Source organism: Manacus candei, unplaced genomic scaffold, assembly GCF_025592945.1.
Source record: "Manacus candei isolate 608988 ecotype Guabito, Panama unplaced genomic scaffold, ASM2559294v1 h1tg000067l, whole genome shotgun sequence".
Classification (NCBI taxonomy): Eukaryota; Metazoa; Chordata; class Aves; order Passeriformes; family Pipridae; genus Manacus; species Manacus candei.
In genome coordinates, this window is record NW_026138115.1 from 3,813,165 (window position 1) to 3,824,356 (window position 11,192).

An 11,192-nucleotide genomic window follows, 5' to 3' on the forward strand; every position below is an offset into this window, starting at 1 on the left:
AAGCGATCTGTGAGTTGTCAGTTACTGTAGATCTGCTTTTGCTGTAAATACCTGCCCAGAGACACACCTTAGTTGGCAGTTCACCTTCTCAGTTCTAGTGAGTTTGAATAAAAAGGCAATAAGTACTTACATAGTACCATTCAGGTGTGGGAGGATTTTAAACACAGAGGTTATACAGTGGAACAGCTGTTGAAGTTCACAGTGCTGTGGCCCTTAGGCCTTCCTGGGAATGTTAAGGAAAGTTTTGATGTAGGTGCTGGTCCTGCCATGGCAGGTGCAGTTATTTTACAGTCTGCTCAGTTCACTAATTGTTGTCAGCTCTCCTTTGACACACACAGTGGCTCCCGGGCTGGTGTGCTCCCACCGTGTGCTGCTCCATCAGGTAAGGAGCAAGGTGGGTGGGAAAAGGGAACAAGGTGGGTGGGAGAAGGGAACAAGGTGGGTGGGAGGAGGCCTGCCCACGGCTACGGTGCTGCTACGCTTTGTCTTTCTGAGGTGCCCGGAGCAGTCATTGTAGGATAAAACATGTTTTGGTGTGTGAGAGCTCACGCAGAGGAGAAGTCAATTGTGTTTAGAGAGAGAGAATAATCAGCAAATCCTCCTGCCTTTGTGCTGGTGGAGGTGGTGTGAGGCACCCGCTTGTGTGAGGTGGCAGGAGCTGCTGGGAGAGGTTTTCCTGTGGTGGAAAGGGATGTAGCAGAGCTGCCAGACCATTTCTTGATTCCTTCCAAGAAGTGAAGGTGAAGTAGGTGTTCCAATTTGCACAGCTTTGAAGGCTGCTGAGACCCACTGTGCATGGGCAGGCAGCCGGGCTGGGCTGTGGGAAGGCCACAGATCGAGCCTCCATCTGCAGCTGTGGGACACCAGGGAAGAGGGACCTCTGCAGAAGCCCTGGGCTTCAGCACACTGGCTTTTCCCAGCTCTGCATGGGAAAGAGGATGCTGACATTTCCTGACACAGAGGGAAGCTCCCTGAAGGTTGCTAAGCAGTGCTTTGAATGGTTCTAGACTTCAAGTAACGCCGTTCGATGATGGGAGTGCCTCAGTTTTTATGTGTGGCTCATTAATTCTCTAGATTGTGTTTTCTATTACAGGATAGATTTTTGAAGGGGATCTCATCCCAAGGAGGCAGTTAATAGGATTCCAAGAAAGCCAAGGGGATGTGCCTTTGGCAATACCCACACCCTGCACTCTGAAGTCAGTGAAGCTGCTTGACACGAGGAAACAAATTTTGCTTAAAATTGCACATGCTGCATGATGATGATGATGTTGGTTTGAAGTAAAATAAATGGCTGCTGTGGAAATGGCTTCTAGGGAGTTTGTGTGCTCTGTAGTGAACACACCAACTCCTTATCAAAAAATACTATCCTTTACAGAGGCACCATGTCATGGAAACCTTTTTCCTGTTACAAATTCTTTAGCTGTTCCTCAAACCTGAGACTTGATTGTGAAGTGAACAGACCTTTTCTGATTCCAGATAATTGAGAAGAATTGAAAAATAGAATTTACTTTTTTTTCTGTAATGAGGGAAGTTCTAAGTGCTAAGGATGTTGTAAAAGTAGCTACTACTTAGCTTAGAAAAATGGTGCATCAGGAAACAGCATGTGGTTGGAAATTATTTCTGATTGTCCAGATGTTTGGAAGCATGTTATTTCAGCCACAGGTAAATGACTTTAATACAGAACATGGCATAAATCCTCCAGAAATCATTAGTTCATGGGAAAGGATTACAAACTGAACGTTGAACTGATGTGAAGATATCAACACAATTTAATTTTTTTTTCTCATTAAACATGAACCCAGCTGTCCTGAGAGCATTTGAATTCTGGTTTTTCATTTTTAGATGAAAGGGGGGTGGGGAGTGGAATCAGTAATAAATTTCACCAAAAAATTTTATCCTAAAAATTGCTTCTCTACCCACCAGAATAATAGAATATCAGTTCCTAGCAGCACTGGAGATGTTCAAGGCAAGGTGGAAAACTTGGGAATGTTTTTACTAATTGCCAGTACCAGGCAGAACAAACCTGACCTAACAGTGCAAAGTGAAATAGTTCAGTTACTGAAAATAACAAATGAAGTTATCGTTATGAAGGGTTGCTGTACTTGAGAATTAGACTGGGATGTGAAGGTCTGTCTTGAAAGTTGGTACTAGAGGCTGCCATAAGAACTAAGAGAGAACTGAGTCAGCTGGAAAAGGATGAAAAAATTTATGCTTTAAGAGAATACTGACAGGAGTTTTAAGTGACTGTGAGAAGCTATGGCAAGTTTTGCAAAATTAAATGGTGTTCTTCCACTCAGAAGGATTTTTTCAAAAGTATGAAGAGAACAGTAGAAAACAGAGAGCTGCTGTTCAAAAGCTTCTCAAATGGGAAAGTCCTTAAAAGGCTAACCCCTGTCCTAAAGACTGAAATGTAAGTTGATGAAGTGTGACAGAAAGTTGAGGTTTGTTCAGATTTGAAGGATTGTGAAGAATCCCATTAAAGAGTAACATGGATGAGTGGGGAACCCAGTGGGAGACTACTTGTGTTTACCCCAGCTGAAACTTGGAAGAGACAGTTTATTTATTGACTGTTGGGGGCTTTAGGATATAGCAGTAGGGAGGCAAAATTGGAATTTTACTGACAACAGGACAATGAAAATGTTATTCCACAGAAACTAGGAACGTAAAACATGTCCAAAACAAACCACAGAATGCCATGGAAACTAATGTCAGCTCATCATTCCCAGATGTTCTGATCAGCTCTAGTTAAAATACTTGCACATTTTTAACTAAAGAATATCATAACTGAGGATTATGTAGCTCTGATGGTGAGACTGTGCCAAAATACAGACTGTGTGTATTGCATACCAGAATGAGGAAGAGCCATGGATCTGAGCACTGGCACTAGCCTGTGAAAAGCTGTGTTGCACAAAGGGAAAGCAAAAGGAGCCCAGCTCCCTCCTCTGATGGTGACACCGTATGGCATGATCTGAAAGTCGTGCTAAAGGAAAGAATGCTTGGGAAGGGAAAAATGAAGCTGTTGGTGAGACTCATTGCACCAGGCTCTTAGGAAATTAAATAGATTAATATCATAGTGTTATTATGGCTTTGATTTATGATACAAGACAGTTTATGGGAGAGTTAAACAGCCTCTGCTTTAAGAAAACATTATTAAGTAAAATATAAGAGCCTCCCCCCTTCTCTCCAACATCAGGTGCTGGCTGCCTTTGGATTCAGGATGGAGCTGGGCTACTACACTTTGAACAGTGAGCACCTTCTCCATGTAAAAATCCCTGAAATTTGCCAGTTAAAGATCACATCACTTTTCCAGTAGTTGCCTGCTCTGGAAGTTTGAGATACATTACTGGCAAGTAAAGCACAGTTTGCATTTGGGAACACACTGCTAAGGAAGAACATGAAAGTTTGAGAAGGATATTCCAGTTGGAGAAGCACAGCTTCCCAGTGGCCTGCTGAGGCATTTCTAGAGACTTGCATTGGAGAAAAGAGGGAGTTTTCTGCAAGAAGTGGGAAAGTATGTCTTGAGGAACTGAAGTGAGCATTTCATAGTGCTACCACTCTGATTGTTTTACCATTCAGCAGGGTATTTTGGAGGTTATAGGATATGAAAGTCTGTTCCCTTGCTGTTTTAAATATCTCTGACCAAAATTATCCCATTCTTGTTAAACCCATGAAAAATACTTCCTTGCACCTTTGCAACAGGATTTTTTTCTCTAGTTACCTAAAACTTGCACTTGCATGTGTGTGCACTGGGCCCATAAAATACCTAATCCACAGATGTGTGTGTTTTAGAGCTGCTGGTTACCTGGGGATGTTCAGCTGCAGCATCTCAGTTTCTACAGAGATGAAAAACTCACAATGAGTTTGAGAGTGCTCCTGTAGGATGTGCTCCTGTGGCTGTTTGTTAGTGAAAGTAGAAGAAATTATGCAAATCGGGGAAATGTCAGTGAAGGGAAAATCTTAAGAATTTTTTTTTAAAGTAGCAATCCTCTGAACAAGGATTGCTTGCTCATAGCAGTGCAAAAGCCTGTCAGAGTTCAAAGAGCAATCTGGATGATGCTCTTCATCATATGGTTGAGTGCTGGGTAGTCCTTCAAAGAGTAGGGTGTTGGACTTAATAATCTTTAAGTTTCTTCCAACCCAGCATTCTCTGTGATTCTGTGAAAAGGCAGATGGAGAAAACAGGCAGGCACAAACTGTAGGGGATAGACCTTCAATTTCCTCAACCTCTTGAGTTTGCTTACAGCTTATTTGATCTGTAAGTAAATGATAGAAAGGGGTAGAATGCTTTAGAAGGCTGTATTAACAGTGTTGTGTAAGCAGGACTGCACAGCCTCCTCCATTTCCACCATATCTCCCAGCTGTTCGATAAAGTCGTTCTTTCTCAGTGTAGACTAGTTTTGGATCAGTTAGGTCACAAAAGGTTTAAACTGGCATCCAGTGAGGAACCATTATGTACTCTCTGTAATGCAGCTTTGGTGCCTTCATTGACACAAGGATCTCCCTGCTGTTGCTACTTTTTCTTATGTTTCCACACAGTAGCATCTTGATCCTGGATAGCTGATGCTTAAAGGAGGTGGGTTATGTGTGTTTGATGGGAAACAGTATATTTTTAATGTATTGGTATGCTCTAAAAACCACTTCTTCTAACAACAACGATGTGTGTGCGTTAGTAGAAAATTCTTTGCATAGAGTATTCAAAGGAGTTTTCTTGCCAGATCCTGTCCTACAGCTCAGATAGTGCAACCAGCTACCACAGTCTGGTCAAGCCCACTTCATCTCTAGCAACTTTCCTTCCTCCATGACTTCTCCTTTACAGCACTAGACACCTTTCTGTTCTTCAACCCAGAGTGTTACCTTTAACTGTTTCCTACCCCCGAGTTCACTTTGTTTACCTTGTTTCCCTCAAGATCTAGGTGCAGTTTATTCTTTCTATGCCTGCTTCCATCACTAAAGATCACTATCAGCCAGCTTTCACATTTTTGCCATTTTTCTTTCCTGTTGTCATGTCTGTATACAACTCTCCCCTTGCCTAAGTATCTCTTACACAGTCCCATCCTCATGTCTTGAGGTCCGTTTGTAGTCCCGGTCTCAGTATCTGTTCTCAGTGCTTTCTGATGCTTCCTTAGCTCCTCATCTGCTGTTGTCTCAAGTGTTCCCCACACTGCCTTGCTTTATTCTTCTTCAGTCTGCTCAAACATTTTGCCCAGATACACAGTGCAATCAGTCCAAGGGGCCTTTCTTCCCTCTCATCCCTCCATAGTGACCTTGCAGCCACTGTCTTCTCATTGTGCCTCTTCCCCACATCCTCCTTTTGCTCATTCATACTGCTCCATTTTGCTCTTTGTGTTTGTGACAAATGACAACTAAGCCTTGAGGTAGCAGATACACCACATGCTGCAAACCACTGCAGGTGTTTCTGAAGTAGAAGGTGCACGTCTGCATGAAATCTAGAGCCAGTCTTTTTTTCAGATCTCAGAATCTTATTGAGATGTCCTTCAAACATTTCTTCATTACAATAAATACAGAATTCTACAATCTGTGCAGAGTTTTAATGCAAGGTCTTATAATAATTTCTAAGCTTGTTTGTTACACATTTTAGGATCAGCAGATAGCTTTGATGGTTAAAGCTTTGTGAAAATTAGCTAGCACTTAAAAATACTAACAGGATGATAGATGCATTTAAGAAGGTCCATATCACTTTTTTGCATAGTGGGGCAATATTCTTTCTATTTAGTCTTCAGTATTTGTAACAGTAGGAATTTTCACATCGTTTTCATTGTTTTAGAATTTCCTTCCTTGCTTATTTTGACTTCTTTAATTGAAAAAAAGCTTGGAATTCCTGAAGCCCAGTTCCACTACCCACATTTAGCTCCCATGAACAAAGATTCTTTTCCTTGTTTATTTAACCAACCATATCAATGGCAACAGAGTCCCATTTGGCAGATTCTGACTTCCCCTCAGCCTCCCAACCTATCCTATATGAGCAAGTGGTTGTTCTCTTCTTATGTAATCAGGCAAATGAATGAAAACAGATACCAATAAGACTTTATTGTATCAAATTTCATCCACATGAAGTTTTGTAACTAAAATCAGAAGAAATGTTACCTTCACATGTTAAACTCTAACAGGTTATATCTGTTTAACACTGTTAATCTGGAAAAGGAGAGTATGCTTAGAAAGGAATATAAAACTGAAAGTGAGAAGGAAAGCAAAAAGTGAACTCAGTGACCCCTGTCTATTGTTTTTAGCACAATGTCTTTGCAGCAATGTTTTATGGCTAACACCATTATCTGAAGAACTATGTACAGCCATACTTTGACTGTCTACCGCAGTTACTGAAGATCAGGGACTGTTTTATCCTTGAAGTTTTGGTTCAAGGGCATTTAGGCCCATCATCCTCACTGCATTGGGGCACTGGTATATGGGCCACCTTATGACTACAGTTCTCAAACTGAAATTCCCAGATCCATGCTAATAGGGGGAAGAGCAGCAGCACAGGAGTTAAAGTCCATGTGGCATCCTTCCTGAAGAACTCCACTTACCTCTGACCAACCTTCTTTTCCATAGCTGAAAGGAAGTTCATGCATGCGTTTGCAGTGGGTCCAGCTGGTTACTCCCAACACATCCACAATCATCCATGGGTCCTGCACACAACCAGTAGTTGCAAGGCCACACATCAAAGCCAGTGTCTCTTTAGTGGCATAATAGTTGGGGAAAAAATTAATTCAGTCTTTTCTGTAGATAGCAAGAACAGAGATATTCTAGCTTGGACTCTGGAGTAGCTGTGATGACTACAATAATTCCACTGCCCTTGCCTCCTAGATTTTTGACAAAACTTTTTATACATTCTGATAGTCTTTGCATAGAAACTTCTACATTCTCAACTTCCTTTGTGTCTGTGTATTTGTACTGTTCAGTATTGTGAACAGAAACAGGCAGAGCTCCAGGACGGATGTGTGAGGTTCATATCACTTCATTCTTTGCTCTTACTGTAAGAGGGAGGCCTTTCTCCCTTTATAGGCAAAGGGAAGAACCAGCTACCTGCAGCTGTACTGCAGGGCACTCTAGGATAAGCCAACTGCCCCTCTACAAGGCTTTAATCCTCTGCAGATGATGACTGCTAATCCACATGTACTGGTAGGGCTCCAAGTTTACCCATTTCTAGTGTGCAAAATGAAGTTCTCTGTGTTGGATGTTGGCAGTCTAGGTGCAAAAATTGTTAAATTATACTTTCAGTGTAAATAAAACATGTTCCCTGCCTCAGGAAGAAGCCAGAGAGGCATATGCTATCTAGCAAAAAACACCTAACAACCCTGTGGGGATGGCTTGCTCTCCCTATCTAGATTACTGACTCCTCCCTGCCCTTCCACGTTCCTACCTCTGCTGAGGTGGGCAGAAGTAGGAAATGTTGAGTGCTTTTGGATTTTCATTTTGAAGGAGCTTGGAGAACACCAGCATGGCAAGGACAGAGAGAATTTCCTGCTGGTCACACATTCCTGTGAGAAGCTGAGATGATCTCAGTCTGTATTAACATGCTGAACTTTAATTTGTGGCAGAAGATGCCCAGTTTTCCTGAGTTCCCAAAGGTGTTGCCAGTCTTTTTTCACCTTGCAGAAAGTAGCTGCCAGTTGAGAGCCAGTTTGGTAACCTCTGAGCCAGGAGAGAATTTATACCTGATGAAGGATGGTCTCACAAGGAGGATCCCTGCAAAGGGATAAGGTAGGTTGAATTATGAAAGCGTCAGTACCCCAAGCTAAACTACCTGGCCTCAGATTGCATTTCTAGCCCTGCAGTGCCTGGCTGATGCACAGCCAGAGTTGTGCTGGCCAGTGTGAGAGAGAGCTGAGGGACTAACTCACAAAGTCAGCTGAAAGGTGCAGCTCACTGTGAGTGGAGGCTGTGAAAGGGGTCCCCTTCATGTCCTGACTCCATCTCTTCCTCTGTGGGGCATGACAGTGAATGGGATAAAAGTCTGGTCATATGTGTTACGAGCAGAAATTAAAGGTTTTAAAATAACTAAGGATTGGGTACATCTCCAGTCACCATTCGAAGGATGAAAGCTCCCAAATAGCCAGTGTCACATGTGAGAGACCTCAGGAGGATAATCGAGGGCCACCTCACATACTGTCATGGTGTCAGCAGCAGCTCTTCAGGGCTGGTGCTTTCATCAGTGCTGGCTTTCCCATGCTCCTGGCAGTGCCCTGACACACATGGTGCTCTGCTGAGTGAGCACTTTGTCTCCTTTCTTTCTTGGGGATACAAGCTTGGTGCTTTTCTATTGGAACACAGAGCTGAGCTGCATCGAGTCTGGAGGAGTGGGAATCCTGCAGGCTTTGAAGAGAATCAGGGAAATCCCATGAACTCAGGGACGGGGAGGGAGGAGACTGTGTCTAACCTGATAGCTGCCAGCACAGTGGCAAGAGCAGATAACCTGACATTTCTTCTGGAAGTGGAAAGGTGGCCTGGGTGATTGAGCTTATTTGTGAGATGTATGTTAGGCAATAGCATTTTTCACTGGCAACCCTTGAAGCCAAGCTCACCACTTGGGGCACATTCTGGGCATAAATTCTAGTACATTGGTCCATGCAGCCTCCCAAAGCACCTGGAGTGCAGATCTGAGGGCTGCTTATGTGCTCTGCAACAACCTGTTGCCCTTCTAACCTGTGGAAAAGGTTAATAACACGTGGTGCCATACAGACTGGAACAACAGCAGAAACAAGGGAAAATAGTAGGAGAAGAGCTAGATAAAGCAAGATGCCTGGCTGCAGTGAAACCTCTGAAGCAAGTGAATCTTTGTGTTGCATGGCCACCCCTCGAGGCAGTGTAAGAGCTGGCCCAGCAGGGGCTCTAGGGTGGACCAGGAAGAGCAGTAGCAAGTCCTTATTTCTCAGCTACACAAAATGGGAATGTCTGTGTGGCTTGTCACTGCAAAAGAGAGAAGTTATTTATCCTTTCCTCATCAAAATGGGTGCTTGAAAGGATTTAAATGAAACTTCATAGGAAAGTTGACCCTCATAAGCAAAGGATGGATCAAGTAATTGGAATCAAACAAAGCCAGCACTGCCAGAAAGGGCCTCCACTGGAATACACTTAGAGAGGGATGCTGATGACTGGAAATGAGACCAATGTGAGTGAGCAGAGGTCTGGAAAATGTGATCTACAAAGCACACTGGAAAGTGGGGTTGCTTAGTCTACAAAAGACTAAGAGGGACAGCATGATTAATCCTCAGACGTTTAAATTATATTGAGAATGGTAGCAATAGACTGGTTTTCATGTATATTCCCTGAAGGACATGTAAAAGAGGAATGAATTGGAAACATAGAAGATAAATATTTTTGTATTAGTGCAAGCTTTTTAAGAACAGCCCTAGCCAGGGGATGGAGACATTGCCAGAGGAGAAGCAGAATCTTCCTCAAAGGCTATTTAAGAGAAGCTAAAACTCTGGAGGAGGTAGTTTAGCTTTCCTCAATGAGTAAACTAAGGAGATGGTCTAAATGATCTCCTTCCTGCTGCATTTGTGTGGCGTCTGTGACATTTATAACACCAGTTTAACTCCATTTGTTTTGAAGCTTGCTGCTTCTGGTTTTGACACATGCAAGCCAGGAGCAATTCAATTCAATGGAGTTACTTAATCATCACAAGCAATAAAATGATTTGACCAAAGTGAGCAAAAAGCTACAATTGCCACTTGCACCGAATAACAGCTATTTGTCAGTTTTAATAACTACTGTATAATTCATGGAGATAAAAGGCTACCAAAAATGTTATTTCTTTTCATTTTTAGAGTTTTAAATTTGGTCCAGTATACAACTGCTGAGTGTGTGTGTGTGATGGAGGTGGCAACAGATCGTTCTGCCCCCTTGGAAGTGATGAAGGCAGGTGGCCCACGCCACCAAATCCCTTTATTTTAGTTACCTGCTTTACAGCATCTGCATGCTTAGGTAAGCAAAATAGAATGGATATAAAACCAGGGGTTTTCTGCAGTTTATTTTGTTTTGTAATTTTCTGAGAGGGAGGTTTGTTGACGTGATGGTACTTGCAAGGCCTGATTTACCAGATGGACCTATATTGTGTCTGATTACCAAGGCTCTACTTTCTCAGTATTCCTCTATCCAACCGCCTGTATCCAGCATCTGTCTGACACATCTTTGAGCATGTTCATCATGACAAGACAATTGAAACAAAGGTGGAAATTAGGAAAGAGATACTGCCCACGATGTCAGTTCCACTGGTGCCTCTGCTTTCCCCAGCACCCAAAGGGTAATCACTGTCTGTGGATCTTCTCAGGGTTTGTTCCCAATCTGCAGCCTGGACTCTGCAGCAGGTGAAAAGCTTTCCCTGCAGCCACCGATGAGAACTGGACACCACAGTGATCTCTGCCCCTGGCAGGCTCTTGGGGAAGGTAAGTGATCCAACAGAATGCCCTGTTGCTTTTTACTGCAGAGTAGCACCCATACTGCTAAGGAAGTAATTGCACTTCATTTTTATAATATTGTCTTTTATAAAATCTGTAATAAAAGAGTTGCAATACCCAAGGGTACATAACCATAGATTAAAAGGCACTGGAACAAATGTTTTACTTCACTTCCTGAAAGATCACAGCCTGTTTGATTTTCTTAATATCTGTATTCTTATGTATGTATATAAAAATACATATAAAAATAAATAATAAACACTAAATGAGTACAAAATAAAAAATTTAAAACCACAAACAAAAAACAACAACAAAAAACAAATCAGAGGAGGGAGCTGTGGTCCTGATAAATTTGACACCAACCATTCATATTCCCTAATACTGCACAGGGTGTTCTGCCTCTGCCTGTGCTCCCAGGATCCTGTGCCTTGCCTGTTCAGCCAGGTGTGCTGTCTGCCTCTCTGACATCCTCAAAACAGCATGGTGAGCCTGAAAAGGACTGTTCAGTGCTTGTTGCAGCCTTTTCTGGCCATGTTCAAGAATTCCCTATTTTTTCTGGTGCATCCCTCCTCAGAAACTCAGAGGGGTTCCTTAACCCTGTGGAAAATTTTGGATCTGCCAGAGGCCCTGGCAGAGGAAGGGCTCTGTCATCTGGTGGCCTGTCATACCTGAAGAGCCCTTTGCCTGTGTTCGGAATGTAGAATTATTTTTGATCCTGGTTCTGATGTTAGCCATGGGTACTGCTGGAATATTTCCAAGTTTTGTAAATGCTCTTGT

The 11,192-nt window shown here is 42.7% G+C and overlaps 1 long non-coding RNA gene across 1 annotated transcript; it reads left to right on the top strand.

Moving 5' to 3' along the window:
* The first annotated feature begins 191 nt into the window (after positions 1-191).
* Positions 192-10,392, top strand: LOC127479569 (uncharacterized). The gene is made up of 3 exons (XR_007907600.1): positions 192-394; positions 7,615-7,719; positions 10,289-10,392. It is a non-coding gene; the product is annotated as an uncharacterized LOC127479569 (long non-coding RNA).
* The last annotated feature ends 800 nt before the right edge of the window (positions 10,393-11,192 follow it).